The sequence below is a fragment of the Lonchura striata genome, chromosome 1 (genome assembly GCF_050655825.1).
Source record: "Lonchura striata isolate lonStrDom1 chromosome 1, ASM5065582v1, whole genome shotgun sequence".
Taxonomy (NCBI): Eukaryota; Metazoa; Chordata; class Aves; order Passeriformes; family Estrildidae; genus Lonchura; species Lonchura striata.
Genome location: NC_140703.1, coordinates 19294109 through 19317236, shown reverse-complemented (window position 1 = coordinate 19317236; position 23128 = coordinate 19294109). Strand labels below are relative to the sequence as shown.

The 23128-nt window shown below is 39.6% G+C and overlaps 1 protein-coding gene across 6 annotated transcripts in view; it reads left to right on the top strand.

The window, feature by feature from the left end:
- The window catches only part of FCHSD2 (FCH and double SH3 domains 2), a 121455-nt gene that overhangs the window by 37314 nt on the left and 61013 nt on the right, over nucleotides 1–23128 (top strand). The window lies entirely within an intron of this gene.

The following is a 23128-nucleotide window of genomic DNA, read 5'->3' as shown; positions in this document are numbered from 1 at the left end:
TACTGAGATGCTGCTAAAACTACATCCTGTCATTTTTTCCCCTGCAAAGAGCTCTGTACTTGTTCCATAGGAAAAGAACAGAAAACATACAGAATATTGAATATATGTGGTAGAAATGTATCTTCTTTCCCTCCAAATAACAAAGAATTTGGTGATCCTTGTGACTTCAAACATCCAATATTCCATGATGCAAGATTAAGAAATTTTAATTTTTGACTTCAAAACTGTTTTCTTCTGTAGCAATAATTGCACAGCAATAAATGGTAAAAATTGTGGGGTTGGGGTGGGTGGGTTGTGTTTATTTTTTTAGAAGTGGGTCTTGTCACCTGCTCTATGGTGACCTTCATGCTTGTACCATGACTCCTTAGTTTTTAAAACTTCTTTCTGGGGAAAAATCCATGAGAAAAAGGGTTTTTGCTGTGTGTTAGTAAAATGAGCTCCTGAATCTTTTAAAAAAAACCCACCCTCACATATTTTGCAAGTTCATATGGCTTATCTACTGTTTTTGTTTGGGTTTTTCCCCTATGTGTGTCAGGCATAAAGAAATGAGGCAAAGAACTTGTAAAGGAGAAATGCTGCAAACAACCTTGTGGGAAGTAATTTCAGTTCCAGAAACGTGTGTTCTCCTTGGGAAGCCACAGAGCTGAAGTGAGGCTCAGCTTCCAAATGCAGACATTGAATGTCTCTAAATTTGAGTCATATCCTTAAAAATAAAACACTCTCAGCTCCACAAAAAATCCTTTTCACTCAGCAGTTGTAAAATTCTAAGCCAGTTGTAAAATTCCACCAACTCTCATCCTGCCAGCATTGTATATAACAGGAATAAACAGATTTACTCTTTCAGCCACTTTCTGATGCTGTGTTTGACAGAGTCTCTCCCTGATTATTCTTGCAGTTTATCCAGGTTCAGGAGCGTGGCATGTTTGCTGATTCATGGCAGGATTAGGATGTGCTGAGGAAGCACTGCTGGAATTTAGCCTTGCTGGGAGCACAGCCTGTGTTCAGCAGGGATACAGCCTGTGGGAATTCTGCTGTTCTCATACATTCAGAACTTCTGGGTATTTTATGATTTTTTTTTTTTCCTCACAATATCTAAAGCTTTAAGTGTTCCGCACATTTAAAAAAGCATTTTCCAGCAAAAATAATAAAACATCTGAGTGAGTGTATGTCCAAGCCCATCCCATAACTCTGTCCTGAAAGCACAGTGGCAACTCTTCTAGATATATCACCCATATTGGTTCTCCTTCCTCTGCTCAGATTTGTGAGGTTGAAATTAATTTTTCTTCACCAATTGTCAGGGAAGAATCCTCAGGAACTCATTTGGCTGCTGCACTGAGTCACTCTGCGGGTGGTTTTGTGGGATATAAATCCCACTTCACCCTGGTTATCAGGGAGGCCACCCATCATTTTTGAGCTGTCAGGTGTTTAAATCCATGACTAGAGGCTCCTGGTAACTAAAATCAGAGATGTTTTTCCACCATTTAAAAAAGAGCCAACCCAGCCTTGAAATAAAAACAATTTATAAACTCTTTAGCCAGCCTTTATTATCCAATACATGTTTGCACCTTCAATAATTCTTGATGGATTATTGAGGTGTTAATGCTAAATTAATACTAAATAATTATTCAGGTACTCTGGGAGAGCTTCCTCTCTGCTGAAGAAAGCACTTTGGCTTGCCAGCTGAGAAACTAAATAAACTAAACTAAAATAAATATCATTTGTGCAGCATCAGTGTGCTCCATTGATTTGGGCTTTTTCTGTCTCAACTTTTTCAGTGTTCTCCCTCTCTAGCTGCACTGCCAGCTGTCTCCCCACTCCAAATTATACTGTCACCAGTTCTGTAAACACCAGAGAAAACCACTTTTATATTAAATTCCTTTCCCCACTGAAGTGGTCGATGGAGCTGGTAACCAAGTTACTAAAGAATCAAAAGCAGAGGTGCTTTTAATTAAATATAATTTGGCAAGGTGCCCAGAAATTTCCCTGTCGTGGGAGTGGGGAATGGCAAACAAAATGAAGAGCTGCCACTGCTGCCTTTCAGAGTGTCTGGAAGATGTATTTGCTTGGATGTGCAGATCCACTACCAAACAGTAATAAAAATAAAAACCCAGAGAGCAGCTCCAGTGCCAAGGTGACCTTATGCAAGTGGTTTTGTAAGCTCAGGATGAGTTGTGATCACATTTCACAGGAAGCAGAAGAATGGGATGCAAACCAAAATCCTGTGTGGTTTTAGGCTGTTGTTTAGAGGTGAGAAGCAATTCAGTGCCATGAATTGCCCCTCATTTACATCAATTCCACATGATGCCACATTATTTTATAATTATCCCTGCTTGCATGTGGGCTCATTAAATCATTCATGGGTGCTGCTGAGGTGGGATTCTGTCAGTGTGCTTTTAGGTAGTGTCTTTGTTTTTATGATTCTTGATTTTTTTCAGAAAGCTTTGCCATAGATGCTTCAGTTTTTGGTCATCTCTGCCTTTTCTTGCCCACAAAATGAATATCTCATGTTCATGGTTTGAGTGAATCCTGTCTTGCTGTGTTCAGTGTTGTGATTTCAGTGTGAGTTCAGGCAGATCTTCCCCACCTTTAACCAGCACTATATTTGTTTTTAACTTCTAAATCTGCCTTTCTGTCTTCTTTTCCCAACCAAGTTAGGTTCTCATTTGGAAAGAAGGGAGATGTCATCTCTCTCAGTGATGATTTTTTCATATTTCATGGTGTTTTGATTCATTTTTGCCTCTATATTAGTGCCCAGAATGCCTTTCTCAGTTGTCAAATACTAAAATCCCTTATGTAGCAATGAGATGACTTGAACTGCAACTTACTTCCAATATTTACGGAAATATTTCATACAGAGCATTTTTCTGCTTAATTTTTTACACTTAAACTCCTTGTTTGTGAAGCTATAAAGCACCAAGCCCTTGCGTATTAATTTTCCAAAAGGTTTTAGTTCACTTCTCTCAATTTCTTGCCTATTTTGCCCTCAGTGAAAATATGATGTGCCCCTGATTTCTGCAGCTGCCAGGTCAGACCAAACTCTGATTTACCCTGGTTATTGGGGGGGTTTATTTGTATTCTAAGTGCTCCCAGGTAAGGAATGTTTCCTTCTGTGTTTGTACAGCACTATGTAAATTTGCAACAATATATAAATGTTTGCTAATGACCCAGCCCTGTGGAAGCTAACAAGTCACATCAGACTGAGCTTGATGTGTTGTGTTCAGAAACACAGAGTTTATTTAAAGAAAAACGTGATTAAAAAAGGTTGGAGTGGAGAGATGAGCCCAGACTGCAAATTTGAAGGTTGCCCTGGGCTAAATAAAAGTTGTTTTTAAAAATCTATTATCTACCAATGCTGATTTAAATATGAATGCAGTTCTCTTTGGTCCTGATTCTGTTTCAGATCTTTTTAAACCAGATTTCATTGGTTTTCCTTAGCAGAAATTTGCTCTTGATGTGTTTGCTTAAAACAAGACTTGAGAGAGCCCATCTGCACTCTCCAGGCTCTGTGTCAGCACTGGCTTCTTTTTGGCTTCAGGCATTCCTGTTGAGAGCATTTTCCTTTGCAAAACCATGGAATTTTAAGCACACATTGGCCAGTGTGTAAAATACAGTACCAAATGAAGTTAGTTTTATTTTTTTCTGAATGATCTATTTAATTTTCCTGCTTGATCTCAGTTTTAAAGCTTTATTCACATCTTTGTGTCTGGGATTAATTTGACTTGGCACACTGCAGTGTCTCTGTCTCCCAGGAGCAGCTGATAATTTACAATGAATTTCTTTTTCCTCTTCTCCCTATGACTTGAAGCAAAGGTTTTTCTCTGCAGAACTCTGAATAATATGCAAAGAGCAAAAATGTTTTAAAAATTAATAACTGAGTTACCTGTGATGATTGGAAACTCAAACATGGCTCGCCTTGTAATGAGTCCAAAACTGTTATTTACCAGAACATCTTTGGTTTGCAGCAAAGAAACCTTTGAATAATGAATGGTGCCTCTATCTGTGTAGCTGTACAGAAAATATTGGGCTGGAGGCCTACAGTGAAACAAGGAGCTGACAAACGTGTGTTAATTATGTGCTAAATTAATCATATAATTCTGTGTGAGAGAAGGAGAAAATTTGTTTTCTTTTAGGTATAATAATGATGTAAATAAGAAAAATAAGCATTTTGGAACTGACTTTTGAAAGGTAATTTGTTATAATTTTATATTACTGCTTCCTTTTCTTATTTTTTAAGTGCCTATTAATTTTTGGAAAAGGCTGAGGCTGATGTGAGTTGCCTGTAAGGGCCTGTGTGTGGTGAGCTGGAGCCAGGACATGTCCCTGGCTGTGTAAATCACCAAGTGTTCTTTCATCACCTGCAAGGAGGAGTGAGAGGAACATCTGTGTTACCATAAAATCGTGGAATGATTTGGATTGGAAGGAACCTTAAAGCTCATGGGCAGGGACACCTTCCACTATCCCAGGTTGCTCCAAGCCCCTTCCAACCTGGTCTGGAATAATTCCAGGGATGGGGCAGCCACAGTTTCAGGATGTACACCTAGTGATGTGCCTGAGGGATGTTGGAGAAACACAATCCTGAGAGAGAAAGTGAAAGCAGTATTGTGGCATCTTGGGATTTCTGGTCATGGTTAGGGGAATTTTGGGCAGTAAAAATGTCATGGGGGAAGACTCCACTAAAGCAGGCTGGATTTGTTCCCCCTTAGGTGAACAGTATTGTCTCTGTCCTCCGATTTATATCCTGAATGCTTTTTGTCCTTGCATCAAATTGTGAATACCTGGAACAAAAGACCAGTAGTAATTAGTTTCTCAAATTGACTAAATGAAATTACAGAACTTTTAGTGAAATCCAATTATGTACCATCATATATTGAGCTGGTAGTGGTGTTCTCATATGCCAAAGTAAATGGCATGCCCTGCAGGCATGTTTTAATTAAAATAGGAAAAAAATATATATTATTTTAGCCCTGCTAAATTAGTTAGTTCTGAAGTTCCTGATTATTTTCCTGAATGAGTATAAAGTTCAATCTCTGAATAAACCCCATCCTCTAAAGACTCAGTGAATTGCACCTGACAGTGAACAAGGATTGGCAATCCAGAGGGAGTTTGCAGTAAATCAGGGAATGTTCCTGGGGCTGTCGAGGGCTTCCTCTCTCCCAGAGTTCCCTCCAGAGCTCGAGTGAGTGTTGGCAGCAGCAGAGCTGAGAGCAACCAAAAAAGTGTCAGGGATGAAGATCTACGATAAGCACAGATGGAAAGAGCCAGATACAGAAAAGAAAACAAAGCAGCTGGGGACTGGAATTTTGTCCCTGGTGAAAGAAGAAGTGAATGGTGAAGAGCTATGGAACAGCATAAAAAATGAGATTATGGCAATGGCTGATCAAGTTTTGTCTTAGGAGGCCAAGACAGAGAAATAGAGGTGGGAAGTGCTAGAAATTGAAGGGGGGGAAATTAAAAAAGAGATTGAAGAGATGAACCAGACAGTTGGTGTGGAAAATGGAAATACAGAAATGCCTGGCTGGGGTAAGAATGATCAGAAGAGTGTGTGGAGAAAAGCTGGGTTGTATGGTAAGATAAGAGAAGTCTGAAGTGGAGCACTGGAATCAAAGATGTCAGTGCTGAAAGACAAGTAACAATTGAGAACATAAACACAGAAGGTGAAAGATATTTGGAAGACTTAGGGAGTGCCCAGAAGCCAATAGGTAGGCTGGTCCCAGAGGAGATTCCCACAGGAAACAGGGAGAGAGAACAGCGGAGTTGGTGGAAATGCAAAGCCCTCGGTATCTTGACAGAAAAAGGCAGAATCTGAATTCTGGGTGTCAGAAAAATCCTGGAGGAATTCCAGCCAGGCAGGAGACATGATGAAAGCTGTGTACATGTGATGAACGAATGAACAAGAGTATTCACAATTTAATTGTAAATTCTGTTGAATGAGGAAAAGTGGCAATGCTGTCACTGAAGGAGGATTTGATTAAATCACTTTAAAGCAACGTCAGAAACTGCCCAAGAAATTATTTTGAATTGAATTTCAGTGTGAAATTGTTGGGACCTGAACGGAAAAGAAGTGGTGATGGAAATGAAGCCAAGCATCTGGGCCTTGGAACTTGCTTCAAGGGTTAGGGGATGTTGAGGTGAAGCAAAAAGGAGCATAAAAAATAAGTTCTGAAACACTATACTTGTAAAATTAAAAAAAACAAACAAGGCAACTGCCTCCTATGTAAACTTTTATCTTTACTGACCCAAATTACAGGGCTGGGATAGAGTGAAAACCTGTGAAGCAAAGGAGATGTTGGTCTTTAAATATGGATTACCCTAACCCTGCTCCTGTAGGTTCTACTCAGCCAACTTTGAGGCCCACTCTAAATCAGATGGATGTGTCCTTTTTTGAGGAATAAGTAAAGATTTTAAATAAATTTCATTTTTATTTGAGCAAGGCTCAGGTGATTATTTCTTATTTTTAGTCACCTGATACCAGCTGTAGAAACCTGATTCCTTTAGAGTCGGAGTCACAGACTGGAATGGGTTGGAAGGGACCTTGAAGCTTATCCTGTTCCACCCCCTGCCATGGACACATTCCACTATCCCAGGTTGCTCCAAGCCCCATTCAGCCTGGCCTTGGACACTGCCAGGGATCCAGATTTCTTCAGTGATAGTGAGAATAAAGAATTCAGCTGCAGAGCTGAATCCTCAGCCTGTGTAAAAGTCAGTGCTAATGGCACAGGTTGTTCATCTCTGACAACTTCTGACCCATTAATGCTGCTCTGCATCCGTTTAGTACTTGGTGCTCTGTGGGAAGGGAAAGTCCTGCCCTTAGAATGATAATTAGTCATGCCTAACTTATAATTAATGAAGTTGCAGGCTGCTGGTTACTTGGATCCTACGGAATCCTGCAGAAGAAGAGCTGGGATATCTGCATGAGTACTTAGGTGCCAAATTGATATTTGGGAGAGGTGAAAAGTATTTGAGGTAAAAATGGATGATTCAAGCCATGGACTTTGAAGAGCTGTGCTTGAAATATAAGAAACATTCTAGTAGTTTTTAAGGATAAATTTTACTTATTTTAGTAAAGTATGTGTAAAATTAATAATCCCGGAGGACTGAAGTGGTGCAAATTCATTGTCTTAGATTCCACATTTGTATTTTACTTATTCTGTGACCAAGATGTGGAATTGGAAAGAACTCAGCCAGAATCCAGGCTCTCAGATAACCAGATGACATCCTGCCCGTCTTCCCCAAACTTTCCTCTTCCAGCTGAAGGAGAGCTGCCATCTCTCAGCTGCTTTGTCCCGTGGCAGAACACAAGAAGAATGTCCAATAGGATGAAGAATACATTTCCTGGGCTCTGAACCCGGGCTCTGACCCCTGCTATCCGCGCTCCAGTAGGATCAATCCAGGCATCTCCCAGCTTGGCCAGGGATGTGTTGCTATCTTCCGTTCACATTCCCTCCCTTCTTTCTCTTGGTTTGTTTTCCACATGACTGGGAAACAATTGCTTCTTCCACATGGAGCTCTTCTCCCATTCCTGGGAAAATAGCAGGGAATGGGGAGCATTTGCATAATCGTCTTTAGTGCTATTGTGGGCGGGCTTTGGATGCCGGCACGGAGTTGCAGACTGGCCACCTGTCCAGAACAAATGAACTTAGCTTTTGTATAACGTTATCTGATTTTCCACAGTGTTATTTTTGTGTAATGAATAACTCGATTAAAATATTATAAAACCCCATCGTCAGTAAATGTTTGTGTTGGGTTTAAATCCCCCCCTTGCGGGGGTGGGCTGGGGGACAGAGTTTCCTCTTCCTCTGTTAGCACAACTATATTTTCAAGCTGCCTCTGACATAGTTTTATAACTGCCTTTGTGAAATTATCCTCATGAATATTAACTAGGGGTGTGGGAAGGAAAAAAAAACCCAACCCCAAACCTCAAAATGATTTGCATTCATCCTTGTATAAATGATAAATTAAGTGTTGTCTAATGTTTTCTAATGGTCCATTTCACCTATGTAAAACAATTAATTAAACAGTTGGCCTCTTAGAGAAGGAAGAAGAGGAGGGTGCTGAGGACACCACCCCTGCCAGGGCTGCAGCATGAAAATTAAGCTTGTTCACTATTCACATATATGACTTTTGCATGTCTCAGTGTTAGTCTTTGATGTCTTGTACTCCTGTGACTGAAATAACAAAAAGCTAATTCGAATTTCTGCTTCTGAAGGGGAAAAAAGAGATAGTGTGTTCCTGTGTGCAGGTTTGGGGCTTTTGCCAGCCAAGGTGTGGGAAGGACAAACTCTGGGTGCCACATGTTGCTGCACCTCAACCTTTGCCCCAAGACTGAGTTTCGATTACTGCGTTATGAGAAAGCAAAACAAACCCTTCCATACTTTTTCTTGGCCATAAATAACATGTGGAGGTTAACCTGGACAGCAAGATTTCCATATTGCCCATTTTACTTTCATATTTGTATCTTTTATTGCCCATAGTAAAAAACAACTGGCCAAAGTTCAGCCAAGTAAGTGCTGCTAAATTATGACCCAGAAAGATGTGGGTTTATTCTTCCCCTGAATTTCTCTTTCCCAAAGCATTTAAAGGTAAGAGCTGCATTGACCCAAAGCACAATATTATTATTTTAACTGTGCTTTTGAGGCCTTTCTCAGCTCTGCAGTGGCCATTACATTGCTGCTTTGCTGTTTGGTGGCAGTAGATAAGAGAAGGGGAATTTTTGTCAGTCAGCAATTACAATTCCATTCCTGAGACAAGAACATCCACCACAGACATTGTCCTACCTTGTTTGGCTTCTGGCTCATTCCTGGTGCACGTGTCCCATGGATTGGGTCCAGATCTCCTCCTGCTCTTTTATTTTCCTTACTTAGCAATCACTTAGAAGTGCTTCTGGTGAGCACTGTGCATTACTGTGATTGATTTACGTGTCAGTGGTATCAGCTTTGGAATATTACTGGAATTATTATGGAGTTTGGTCTGGAGCTGCTCAGGAAGAGGCTGATGTGTCCCTCGTGTAGCTGTCAGTCAGAAGTGTTGGTTTAAAACAAGCTTGGAATATCTGCCAAAGAGTCTGCCACAGATCCTTTGCTGAGGGAGAACCTCAAAATCAAGCAGTTGTGTTTTGCTGGAATAAAAAACAATATCATTATAGGAAGCAAAGAATAAATACTGAAAGTCTTTAAATTAAGAAGTTTAAAGCCAAGTTGAAATTAAGAAGTTTCAACAGTTGAAATTTGCAGATCCCTTTTCATTTTGTGCAAATGGATGATTTGTATATGTATTTCATAAAACTCTGAGTGCTATTACTATAACTCAGTTTAATAAAAGAGCTGTTTTGTGTAATTTGCTACCCCTGCTGTGGTTTGTAAACCCTGAGCCATTAAAGGTGTGTTTTCTCTACCTGAAATGTGGTGTTTTAAAACCCAACAAACCAGTGAATTGGAAAATGAGGGCATGTTGATGAACTGGACATAATTTTTTAATCTTTTGCTGATCTTTTTCCTGCTTTGCCTATCTCTCCTGTAATAACTGGGAATTGATTGCACATTTTATACTCTCACCCACTGAGTGAAGACCTGGCAGTTGCCTAATTCATAGCCCAAGTTTCAGATTTCCAGCCATGGATCAGCACAGTGTTTACAGGAGCAATTCTCCAGATATGACTGAATTTGGACGATTTAAAGTCGGGCTGTCGAGTGCAATCCGATCCCTCTTGCCATTACTTATTGATGAGGTTTCCTAGGTTTTCCAGTTGTCAGCTTTCTGATGGAGCTCCAAGATTTAGGATGTTATGTGGCTATGGGAATCTCACTCTTTGTTTTCTGATTAGGAGCCTGACCTCTGGTACCTCATTTTAACATTAGAGCAGACTCTGGTGAATAATGGTCTGTGTTGAAAGTGCATCCAGCTGGAATTGCGTCTTGGGATGGGGGTAGGGGGGGGCTGGAATCTTTGGTGCCATCATGAAGCAATTAGACAAGCTACTTAATAATTTATAGCTTGCTGTCTTAAGGGTTGTAAGCGTTTTGACTGAAGAGGGTTTTGTTTAACCTTTCAGGGCTCTCGGTGAGGCCGAGATCGAGCTTAGAAATTATTTTCCTTTGAAGAGAGGCAGACAAATAGATGACTTTGTCATCTATTAATTAATGCTTTGTCTTGCTACCTAAATATGAGAGTTTGCTCAGTTCTCTTAGAGCTTCAGTGTCTTGTGAATAGAGAAAAAACTTGGGGAAGCAGAAGGTGAACACCAGGATTTTTTTTCAAATCTTGTTCTTAAATTATTTTTGTTGAATTTGCTTGTGACTTGGTGACTTTTTAGTGTTCTTTCACCTTAAATATTAAATATAATATTTAAAATAAATATAATATTTCCTAGAGAAAATGTAGTGCTGGGGAAGGGAAGAAAACAATTGCATATCTACTAGATTTCAGTAAACCTTGTGTAATTTCAGTATTCTTGGTGTTTATATGAGTGATTTAGGAATTATATAAGCACCTTCCAGTGAAACAACTAGTAATTTAGCATTTAATGAAATAGTGATTTGTCCAATCTTTGGTATACCAAAGGAAGAAAACCTGGGTTTTCAGATGCAGAATGAGGGGCTCCACTTGTCTGGAAATGTACAAAAGCCAAGAACCAGAAATAAAGTGCAGAACACTGTCTGTAGGAACTGACTCCACTGGCTCTTCTAGGAATGTTATAAAATTTAAAAGTTGGGAGAGATTTCTAATGGTAGTCTGTCAAGCATTTGTCTGGAGAAGAAAATACTTGTTAAATATGTTGCTGATATTCTTGGATGTGACTATTTCACCTCCTGTCAATGTACAGCTGCTTCAGATATATAAATAACTGTATTAATAATAAACTTAAATATAATAAATATATACATACAGACAGTGGGAGATATTTTGGATGGCCAGATTCAATAGCTGGTGGGATTTTTGCTTATTCCTATTGTTATGAGGATATTATCCAGGGTTTAGACCTGTATTTGCTTTATATTGCTTTGAATTCAAGTCTGAAGAGTGGCACGGTTTCCTGAATTACAGTGTGGATTCATTTTTTCTCTACATTATTCTGTGTGTTCCCTTTTTGCTATCAAACTCATCTGTTTTTCTGAGGACACTTCACTTTGGGGGAACTTCATTACACAGCACCTCTTGCAAAATGAGTGTTAAATGTCATTGTTTTCTCCTAAAAACTTTCAGCCTTCCCACTTTACTTCTCCCTGCTTAGCCTGTGAGTTTGCTTAACTTAATTGTCCCTTTGGATAATACTGTTTCTACTTTAAGGACTGGAATATGCAGTTTTCCTCTTCCCTCCAGTTTATCTGCTTCCTTTTTAATAGGAATAATTTGTGGCTTTCTTGTGCAGGGCTGTTCCTGTTGGAATAACCTTGTAGTTATCTATGCAAGTTGTGGATTTTTTTCCCCCATTTGTATTTTTTTATATCCAAGGATTAAAAATATTATCTACTGATCTCTGCAAAGTGTAAGTTGCTGCTTGATACACAATAGGAATTCTCAGTACTCATCAGGGCTTGACTTTGGATACCTTACACTCAATTCGCTGCAGGGTGAAATAGTGCAGCTTCATGTAACTGCTGTGTAATCTTAGATTAAATTAAGGTGCTTGATATGCTGAGATGAGTGTGCTGGGGACTGGTGTGGTCTCATTCCCTCCTGGGCTTGCTTCATTTGTGTTATGTTAATCTTTGCATGTCATTTTTTGTCTCAAACTTGAGTTGTTGTTGCCGTATTTGATTTTGGGAGGTTTTGGTCTCTGTCCTGTTTGGCCTGACGTTCCAGAATGCTGACCATACCCCAGGGCACTGGTGCTCCCAGAAACCAGAGCAGAAAAATCTGCTGCAGTCTGCATTTATCTCATTTAATTTGCTGATCTGCAACTGTAATGGAGAGCTTCCATTTATCATCGTAGCAAAACCTTGTTCTAAGCAAGCTGGACAAAACCACCTGAGGTGCTGTTTTTTAACAATTGTGTGTGAAATACAAACCTGTTTCCAAGGAACTCATTTCAGCCCTCTTCTTGGCTAATTTTATCTTAAAATATATTTGTTACCAGCATGGACTTTGGCTTTCAGGCTTCTCTGGTTTATTTTATTAATATATGAGTAAATTTGTGGCTCAAGAGCTTCTCTTGTAAATGTCAGTAAATACACAAATTAAAGGTTGCTTTTGCTGTTTTAAGAATAAGAACCCAAAGAAATTTGTTCCAAATAATCTTAGTTGCTAGGATTTGATCTTTTGCCTTTTTAAGAATAAGAACCTAAGCAAATTTGTTCAGATAATCTTAGTTTGCTAGGACTTCAGTCTTCCCTTTTTTTTCCTCCCCTTTTTTTGGGGAGGGACCTGGCCTGGAAGCTGTTTGAGAATTTTCCAATTTTGAAACTAGAATAGGAGGACATTGCATATCTCTCATGAGAAATTAGCCCACAATCCATTCGGAAAGCAGAAGAATTATCAAGGCACCAATCTGAGGAGATGGCAGAGATTTTTGTGCTTCACCTCCCCACTCATCTTCTTGCAGAACAACCCTGCTCTGCTCTGTTCCTTCCTTTGCAGCACCACAGAGCTTCCTACAAACCCCACACGGGTTGGGAGGGTTCTGACACTGGTGGGGGAAGGCAGAAAATGCCCAGTTCAGAGGAAATGTGCCATATGCTTCCCAGTGCCGAGCTGCCAAACCCAAGCCCTTCCCTATTGTGTCGGCGCGGTGCAGACCAGATGGTTCCTTTCCCCCGGCACTGCCTTTTCTCCTCGTTCTGTCTGTCTGATAACTCCAATTCCAGGACTTGCACGCGGGAAATAAAGTATAAACCTCTGCAAAAAACCTTCCTCTGCTTGGGCCTGTGCTTAGAAAATATTGAGCTTGAATTAATCCATGTTTTAAGCTCCCTAAGACAAGCTTTCCTTCTGTGCCCTCTGTTTTCTGAGCTGAGATTGGCGTGATGATTTTTTGTTTTTCTGAACTGTTCCTGTTAAAATTCTTTCTTAGCTGAGCAGGAAGACATTTCTTTTTCTTTTTCTTTCTTTTTTTTTTTCATGTGAACAAAGTCAAACTGAGTTGGACTCTGATGTTCTTGGCAGCTCTTGTAGAGTTGGCTTGCCTTCTGACTTCAGAGAAAAATTGCTTTCTAATAGACTGTTTTTCCCCTTAGTGAGTGCTTTGGCACCTGTATCCTGAGTTGTGGAAGGGTTTCTTTTTTTTCTGCAGATGTTTGAACATGAACACAACCTTTAACATCATTGCGTTATTGCTACCAGCTTTTCTGTCTTGTTGAAAATCATGAAACAGGATAATATAAAATTAATAATATAAAGGATAATGTAAAAATTAGGATAATGTAAAAAACTGGATAATATAAAATATTATATTATATATAATAAATATTATTATATTATACAATAGAAAAATTAATAATATAAAGGTTAATATAAAAATTAGGATAATATAAAATTAAAAATAATATCCTTGATTTGAAGTACTACCATACTGTGAAACAGCAATTTTACCCTATAAAATGCCATTAAAGACACTTTAGGATGGCTAAAATATTACTTAAAAGTTTGTATTATTTGCATAACTGTTTTGCAGCCTTAAATTTTGCTTTCAAACTCTGCTACTGTTTGATTTATAAAGGATAAAACAACACCATGGCAAATCCCTGGAAACACAAGGCAATACTTCAAAGGTTTAAAGGAATGAGGATGTCACATCCTGTCTGCTATAGGATATATGAGGTGTTAAGGAATGTGCTGTGCACTAGGTAATATTTTTGTTAAGTTATTACTTCAGGGTTAATGTGAAATCTTGGAAAGGTGGGAAATTTTCTGTGGCAAATTAAGGGAATTACAAAGGCTGTGGTCCCTGGGAATAACTGCTGCTTGTGGGAAGCTGGATGTGAGCTTTGGAGCCCCCTTGCCTGGGAAGGTTGTTATCAGTGATCTCCTCTAGACTCAGATTAATTATTAATGGTGGTTCTGATGTGCCACATTCACCTGGGATCTTCTCACGGCAACCTTCGTGTGGCTTCTCTGCTACTGTGGGCACTGTTTACTTTTTCCTATGGGAAAAAAGCCCTCAAAGAGTTTTAGGATTTTCAAGGCTCTAAAATGGATTTGTTTGAATGACTTCTTTCAAAAATAAACAAAAAACAAAACAAAACAAAACCACAACCCAGAAAACCATTTAAAAAAAAAAAACAAATAAACAAAAACAAAACACCCAACAAAACAAACAAACCTAACAAAATCCAAACAAAAATCTGTTCCCTGTGTTGGCACTGCTGGGGCACCTCCAGTCCTGGGGGCAGTTTTGGGCCCTTCAGGACAAGAAGGAAATGGAGAGGCTGGAGCATGTCCAGGGCAGGGAATGGAGCTGGGAAGGGGCTGGAGCCCCAGGAGAGGCTGATGGAGCTGGGAAGGGGCTCAGCCTGGAGAAAAGGAGGCTCAGGGGGGACCTTGTGGTTTTGCACAGCTCCCTGACAGGAGGGGACAGCCATGGGGAACAGAGACCGGATGAGAGGAAATAGCTTCAAATTTCTCCTGAAATTTTTTGAGGTTACCATTTTCTCCTGTATTCCCCTGTGGGACATGATCCCACCATTTTTTCTGCTCTTCTATGAATGGGTATTCTTCCTAAAAAAGACTTAGCTGGAATCCCCCTCACCCAGGAACAAATAAAGTATTTCTTCTTTTTCTCCACTGAAATGATGAGTTCTCCAGCCCCTTTTCCTGCAACAAGTCTCAAACTTTACTAACCAGAAGAATAAAGTGGCTTTGATGTCTGCTGACTTAGAATGCTGAAAATGTTGTTAGGTACAACTGTGTTCTTACTTTGCTCCTCCTCAAGCTGCCCGATCAATCCAGCTGTTTCATGTAGGAAGTCCAAACCTTTGTTTTCCATAACTGGATGGTGGTGCCAAAATTCCTTGGCTGATGGAAGCATGCACACTTGTCTCCCTAATTTCCAGGGAGCTCTTGGGTTGTTTGTTCAGCTGGAAGAGTTGTCCAGCCAAGGTGAATGATCTTCATTTGTTTTTCAGAAATGTAGGTCTCTTTGTCTTCTACCCTTGACATTTGTCACTGTACTTTTAGTGCAGATTTAGGGGTTCAGAACAAACCCAGACTGGCAGGTGAGGGATTAAATGCCCTGGCTGTTGTAGTGTTTGTGCTGCATTTAATTATTTTACTGATCTGAGCATAACTTGGCAAGCAGTGAGAAACCTTTCCTCATGAAATCATGGAATGGGTTGGGTTGGAAGGGACCTTAAAGCTCACTGGCATCAAGGACAAATTTCTTGGAGAAAACAGAATAGCTGAAATCTTTGGTGGTGGTTGTGGGGCAGGTTGAGGTATTGTGGGGCTGTGGTGGGACCAGTGATACTTGGAATGTGTGACTGCAGCATCCCAGAATTTCTTTTCCATGCCAATATGTGTTCCCTGATATACTTGAGGAAAAGGGGCTTTGCTAATTAGTCTCAAACTACATAAGTTTATGAACCTGTGGAAACTGCTGTGCACAATTTTTATGATCATCTTCTATTAGAGAGGTTGATTTCAGTAGGGCTTGAAGTAGACCTTTAGGGTTTAGTGTTGAACAGAACAGACAAGAAATATGAATTTAAAAATTATTTAATTAGTAAGTAGTGAATTCTGAATAGTGGCGATGCTTTCAGAGCAGAATTTGTTCATGTAAACGTTGCCAGAGAAAGAAAATGTACTGAACTCCTTAAAAATATGGCATTGCGTTTTCAGGCTGATTTTTATTTTTTACCTCATATTATGATGTTTTTATTATGTATTTATATTATTATAATATTTAAATTATGCCAAAACCTGATGTAATTGCAGGTTCCATATTTTAAAGATAGACCAAGCTCAAAAGCTAATTACCAAACTCAAAATTAATTTTAAAACTTCACCATGATAAACTTCAGTAACACTTCCACTGTTACAAATTGGTCAATAAATTACGTCAAGCACAACCAATTTCAGAGTTATCTGCCAGATGTTTTAGGGTGGGGGAAAAATCAACTTTGTGCTCCATAGAGTAGGAGCTCTGTCAGTGCTTTGTAATCCTGTGAACCTTTAATTAAGAAGTTCCCACAGAATAGGAAATGCTGACCTGCTGGAGACACTTCCAGGGAATAACACAGAGCAGCTTCAGTGGCAGTACTGTGGGGAATGAGACAAATTCAGAAAGGTTTCTCTCAAAATAGTAAATATTTAAAAATTGAATCCTCCTAAATGGCATTATTTTTTAAAAAAGCCCTACACATACTATACTATAGTTTATTAATTATCGTTTGTTATGGTCAGTGCCAAGTCCTGCAGTGAGGATGAGAGAACCACAGTGCTGCAGCCACGACTTGTTGGTCTTAAATACAACTTTTGTAGCTGTTTGAAACAAGACACAGAGGTCACTCGCCATTCCTGCTTTACTCTGACATTCCCTTTGTAGCTCTTCCAGTGCTTCCCTGTTTTTTGAGCTAGTTGAAACGTTTTGAAGTGGTTCCATGAGGCAAGTGGGCTGGTGAATAAGGATTTTTGATCCATAGTTCAGGCTTGGCTCAGGAGATCCTATCCTAATCTTCTCTTTAGTAGAGCAGTGTTCTCCAGCCAAAAAATACTGTGGAAGGTGAGGTTTCTGCTATCCTTCATCAGCCACCCGAGATCTGAATTACAGGAAATTTGGAAATTTTTGCTGTGCACCTCACATGTTACAAAACTGGGAAGTGTCTGGTTTTGGTCTCACTCAGCAAAACAGAACTTGTAGAGGTAATTATGGGGAAGGTGAGAATTTGAGAAACTACACTTTTTTTTCAGTCCTAACTGGGGCTTTGCTTTTTCCCAAGGCTCCATCTCATGATCATGTTGTCTATCTCTGTCCAGCAACACAGAGCTTCCATTTGGGTGGGGGGGAAGGGAAAAATCAGCATTCCAGGAGTCCTTAGAGTCAGCTTGGTGCTTGTTGAAAGTGCTATTTCTTAGCAGTTCAAACAGAGAGGATAAACCCCTGTTCCTGGCAGCATCACTGGTTAAAACCCCACAGAAATCCCTTCAGATCACATTAAAGGGATGCTTCTGGCTGGGATCCCTGGAACCAGCAAGAAATGGTGGTAAGGAGATGACAACCGTGTCCTCCGTGTCCTGCTTCAGCTGAGGTGTGAGACAGAGGAAGGATGTGGCATTGGTGTCGCCAAGGTGGTTCCTCCTTGGAGGGAATGGCAGAAGTGCTGCTTTGCCATCTCCATGGGATTTGGGTGGTATTTTATATTTGAGTCCTGAGAAACTTCACTTTGAATTAACGCTGGCAATCAGACTTGTACTTGGAGAAGAGGTTGTTTGCCATGACTTCACTTTCTTCAGTATTTTAATTTCAGGAAGGGATCTTAAAAATCACCTCATCCCAACCCCCTGCTATGGGTAGGGACACCTCCTACTATCTCAGGTTGTCCCACTTGGACACTTCCAGGGATCCAGGGGCAGCCACAGCTTCTCTAGGCAATCTGTGCCAGGGTCTGCCCACTCTCCCAGTCAGGAATTCCTTCCCAACATCCCATCTATCCCTGCCTTCTGGCAGTGGGAAGCCACTCCCTGTGTCCTGTCATTGTTCTGTCCCATGTACAGGACCTTGCACTTGGCCTTGTGGAACCTCATGAAATTCCCTATTTTTAAGCTTTAGATCTGTCTAAAGATCAGGGTCCAAAGTTGCTAAAAGTTTACCTAAAAGTTAAAAATTAACTCAGCCAAAAATCACATTGTCTAGTGCAGTAGGGTGGAAAAGAAATCTGGTTTATAAGGAGCTGTGTAAAGCAGTGGTTCCCCATCTGAAATGTGATCCAGGACTTTGGTTTATCTATTAGAAATGGGATTCACACAAGAAGCACAGACTTCTGAACCAAAAGACAAACAAACTTCTTCTCCAGAGCTGCTAATGTGCCTTTGGCTCCTGGCAGAAATGGTGTGGTGGAAACCTCCTAATATCTTGTAATACAAGCTGAGGCTCTGCCCCTTCCTGAAGTTTTCTAACAGTTTCTTAGGGACTTAAAGAAAGCAAGCTCTGAAAAAGAACTTTGAGTGTATGTAGAACAACTTCACAATCTAGGAAAAAGTTATTTCAAGTATAGGAAAGAATAATTTTAGATGGTTTAAACAGGAGCTCCTTGTATTTTGAAGAATAAAATCAATCTTCAGCCAACACTCAAATTAACGCTCAAAGATAGGGGGAATTTTATTCAGATTTCTTCACTGGGTGCCTGGAAAGCTGGGGGATTTTTATTTGCTTGTATTACTGTACTTCCTCCGGGGTTGTACAGCTAAAAATTGTGAGAAGAGAGTTCCTAAACTTCAGGCTGCCTGAGATACACTCACTGGATAAATACGGGATGGTGCACAAAGAACATCAACACAGACATTTTTAAAGGAGTCATTTTGCAAAAGGCCTTAAAAATAACCTGGAATGTTTCCAAATAGCAACATATCCTTAGTGTAGCAATTTAAAATTTGTAGTCTAGAAAGTGAAAATAATTTCTTCACATGAATACTGAGCTTGGTTGGTGTAACTGGATTTATTCTGGTTTGTGACCTGCTTAGAGTTGGAAGTATCTGTGATTAAGTTACGGCCACAGTGCCACATAATGGAGATTACAATTAATTTTTCTTGATGTCTGAAATCCTAAAATTTAGAAGACAAAGACAGGAGAGTTTAGAGAAAAAGCAGTTGGAAGCTTAGTGAAGTATGGTTTTATTTCTTAAAATCTGTCAGGATGTTCATAATAAGGGAGACTCTTAATAAGGCAGAAACAAAAACTTCCAACACTGGTTTTGTGCCAGGTAATACATAATATGAATCCCTATGGATTATGGCTATGGATCCTGGCCTGATGAAAGGTCAGGAATATAATAGGTTAGAGGATATTCTGATGAATAAATCTGAATTGGCTTCAGGTCTAGTCAGCTTGGCTGCAGTGGATTTATCCTCTGATCATTTCCTGTCTTAGCACTGTGAGTGTTTGAAAACTGTGAAAACTTTGGAAAAAAAGGAACAAACTTAGTGCCAGGTTTTTTTTTTTTTAAGAAGGGCTGAGGGAGGAAAAATTAAATTATATCTCATTCAGATTGTTTTGGAGAGAATTAAGATGCTGCAAATAAAGCAACAGTTTTAACAAATGAACAAAGTGAATGAGAGGAGCTTTGACGTTTCCTTTGTTAAACCTGATTGCAGGAGTGCCTGAGGTGATATTAACTGCTTTACATTAATTTTTTAGCTTCTCACTTTGTTTTCTTTGCTTTCTTGTCATGCTTCAAATATCTGCAAATAAAAAGAGAAATGAAACAGCTTGGAACAAAATTGTAAATGAATGAATAAACGAATGAATGAATGAAAGAATGAAACTCCATATTTTCTTGAATTTGAGTCATCTGATAGTGGGAAGGAATCTCCCATCTTGAGGAAGGAGAAACAGCATGGTTGGGGTGCAGCTTCACCTCAAATAACCAGCCTTTCCTAACTTTTCCAGGGAATTCTGCAATTGATGCAGGCACAGGGAAACCTCTTTTATCTCTCATTAACCATGTGAAAGGCAGTGCAGGTCAACAGTCAGGACAGCTTTTGGAAAGGGCCAGGATGCACTGGAGAAGTCCATGTGCTGCCTGTTCCACGTCACATCCTGCCTGGAATCCCTGCCTCAGCCCCTTCATTCTCATTAAACCATTACTGAATCCAGCTCTGGCAAATAAAACATCACTTGAAATAATCACTATCCCAGACTTTAGGGCTGACACAGAATGGTTCTGCTGGATTCAAGAAAACCAGAGTTCTCACTTCACAGATTGTATTGCATTTTCTATTCCCTTCTCCCTGTCCAAATGTTTCCAAGAGAGAGACAAGGGTGTAAAATCTCTTCCATGTTACTCTTGAAGCTTTTGAGGAAAACCTCTATGTGATTGATAAAGCTGCCTCCTGAATTTTTGGCCCCAAGTAGCTGTGTTTGAGTGAATTGGGCTCCCTGAGCTCACTGAAGTTGGGTCACATCTCACTGGTTTGAGAAAAAAAGCTGAGGGCACCGGGGAAGTGCCTGTAATTTCTTGGATTGGATACATTTAATTTCTTCATTTTTGTAGTAGAAGCATTCTTCAAAATGTAGACATTTTGCATTTTGGTTGTGTGGAAATTTTTTTACCTTTTTTTTTTGGAGGAGTCTCTGTGTGTGACAATTCCCTTTCATCTTCAGCTAGTCCTCACAGATTACTTAATTAATTTCATAGAATATTCTGAGCTGGAAGGGACCCACAAGGATCATCCGAGAATGGTCCATACAGTTTTTCTCTCTTACAGCTAAAAATATGGGTTTGAAAATATCTGATATCAGTCAAAAGGTTGTTTTTACAGTGTCAGGAGAGTCTTGGTGTAGCTGTCAAATTTATTTTGGAAGAATCAGCAGTACTGAAATAAAACAGAATTTTCCACATTGCCTTCACCTCACAATAATGGCAAAGTACAACATTCCCAACACTTTTCTTCCCATATAAAAGTAAAATAAAGCAAAGCTCTCTTGCACATAAGCAATGGAGGGTCTGATAATAAGAATTTATACATAATGAAGTAGACTTTTTCTAGCTGCTAATGCAGAGTGTTGATTTGCAGCTGTTGATTAGTTAAAGTGGCTTCCACACTTCCCATGAAGTCAGCTTAATTGGGAGTAACCTTGCTTTTCCCAGAGAAGAAGCAAAGAGAGGTACTGAAGCCTCTCTGTTGTGGATTGTTTGCCTGCCAGAAGAGGACTTAGCAAACAAAATAATGAAAACAAGAAATAATCATGTCAGAAAGCTGTTGTGATAAAGAGAAGGGATCAAAATGATGCAAGATATTGAAATCACCTAAATGAAAAGCAGCACTGAATCTGCCTGCTTGATAGTCCCAAAACTCAGTGTTACATCAGCTGTGTCTGTCGTGCTTTCTGCTATCAGTGATAGTTTTTTTGAGCTCCTGTTGTCATCAGTACCTCTCAAATTATTGTTACAGATAAAAACCTTACAACTGCTTTGGAAAGTATAATTAATACAGCTTTTAAAAAGTATTCTAACAATGATCTTTTAATTTGGGTCATCTATCTCTTTCCTTTTCTAGTGGTGGTTGCTTTTGTAACTATTATAGCTGCAGCCCTGGGAAATACAAATCTGAGTGTGTGTGAAATTGTGCTGATCTTTCCATGGATGCCAGAGCTCCAGGAGTGTTTGGACAACTCTCTCAGGGTGGGATTGCTGGATTCTGCAGGGCCAGGAGTTGGATTTTGTGATCCTGTGGGTCCCTTCCAGCTCAGGATATTCCAGGATTCTTTTCTCCTCCCTATTCTTTTCACTTTTTTGAGTGGTTCTGTTGCTGAACTTGTTCAGTTTGGAAATAAGTGGTTAATCCCACTGGGTTTATGGTTTATTTGCTGACATCAGTGATAGGATTTCTCTGGGCAAAAATAACTTTATTTATGCCTCTTGTGACTTTTTTGTGTCTTAATTTTGGCAGAGCTTGTCCTCATCTGCCAGCAAGCTTTTATTTCGTATTTCTGAATGTTTGTTCAGCATGTGGAGGCACATCTTGTAGTGGAGTCTGAGGAACAAGGAGTGGAAACATGGAATTAGCACCAGGTGGAGGCATCTCGTAAAACTCCAAATCTCATCACAAATTACTCTGCCAGGGTTAAAGGAAATGCTGTTTTTCCTTTTATCTGGGATTTTTTAACAGCCACCTAATGGAATTTGCATTTTTAAAAAAATATGAGGGAGCATGACTTTGCTGCTAATGATCTATTAGCAACATTTAATTTTTCTATGTGAACACATTGATCAAATCATAGCTTGTAATAATTTTCTACCACTGTGTGGGCTGTGAGGCATGAATAAAATCTTGTGCTCTTTGAGCTACTTCTGATATTTTTTCTAGGAGTAATTCAGAGGTTGTTGCATCTTAAACATGGTTTGGAAAGTGTAAATAAATGACACTGGGCAAAGATGTCTCACCCCAGGCTCTTCCTCAGGATTGCTCTTCCAAAATACTCCTGGGGGATTGATTCTTAGCTGGAGAGGGAATTTTCACCCAGGTCTCCACTTCTTTCTTGTGTAGACTAGCATGCAAAAGCTGGAGGGTGTTTCTGTGGTGATGGTTTATCTTGGAAAGAATCTTCGAAGTCTTTGAGTCCAATTGTTGTCCCACCACCAACCATGTCCCCAAAATGGGATATGTATTGATATATTGAGGAAAATAGTATATATATTGAGGAAAATAGTATATATATTGAGGAAAATGGGATATATGTTGATATATTGAGGAAAATGGGATATATATTGAGGAAAATTTAATATATATTGAGGAAAATAGGATCTATATTGATATATTGAGGAAAATGGGATGTATATTGATACACTGAGGAAAATGGGATATATAATGAGGAAAATGGGATGTATACTGATATATTGAGGAAAATGGGATATATAATGATATATTGAGAAAATTGGCAGATATATTGAGGAAATTTGGATATATATGGATACAATGAGGAAATTTGGATCAGGAGCCAGAGGAGGGGTCAGTGTGGCATCAACTCCCGTTCTCTGTGTGGTTATAAGTGAAACCCTGCTACTTTCTGACCTTGAGTATGAAATTGTTATTGATTTCCTGAGACCATGCAAAACGAAGCGCAGGGACTGAAGGGTGCAATTAACATTAATAATTAAAGATGAGCTGCCTTTCTCAGTCTCTTGTCTGGTGTAATCCTCTGAGGAATGGGCTCCTTCTGGGAGCAGCAGAGCTCCTGCAGCCTTGGATGATCCGAGCTGGGTGTGTCAGGGTGGGCTCAGAAGTGATGATCCAGATGTTTCCTGGATTCTGGGAGCTCCCTGTCCTGATCCAGAGAAATACAAATTGGGGTTCTCACAGCTGGCACAAGTTCAGCCCTTTCCCTTCCAACATTCCCACCTCTGAGTGTGGGAATTTGTGCATTTGCTGAGCTGTAGATTGTTTGCTTCTTTGGGTTTTCATTTGTCTGACATGAGTAGAAATGGTATTTTAATTACAATTTTTTTTTTTTCTCTTAACTATTTTTTCCCTTCTTTTTAC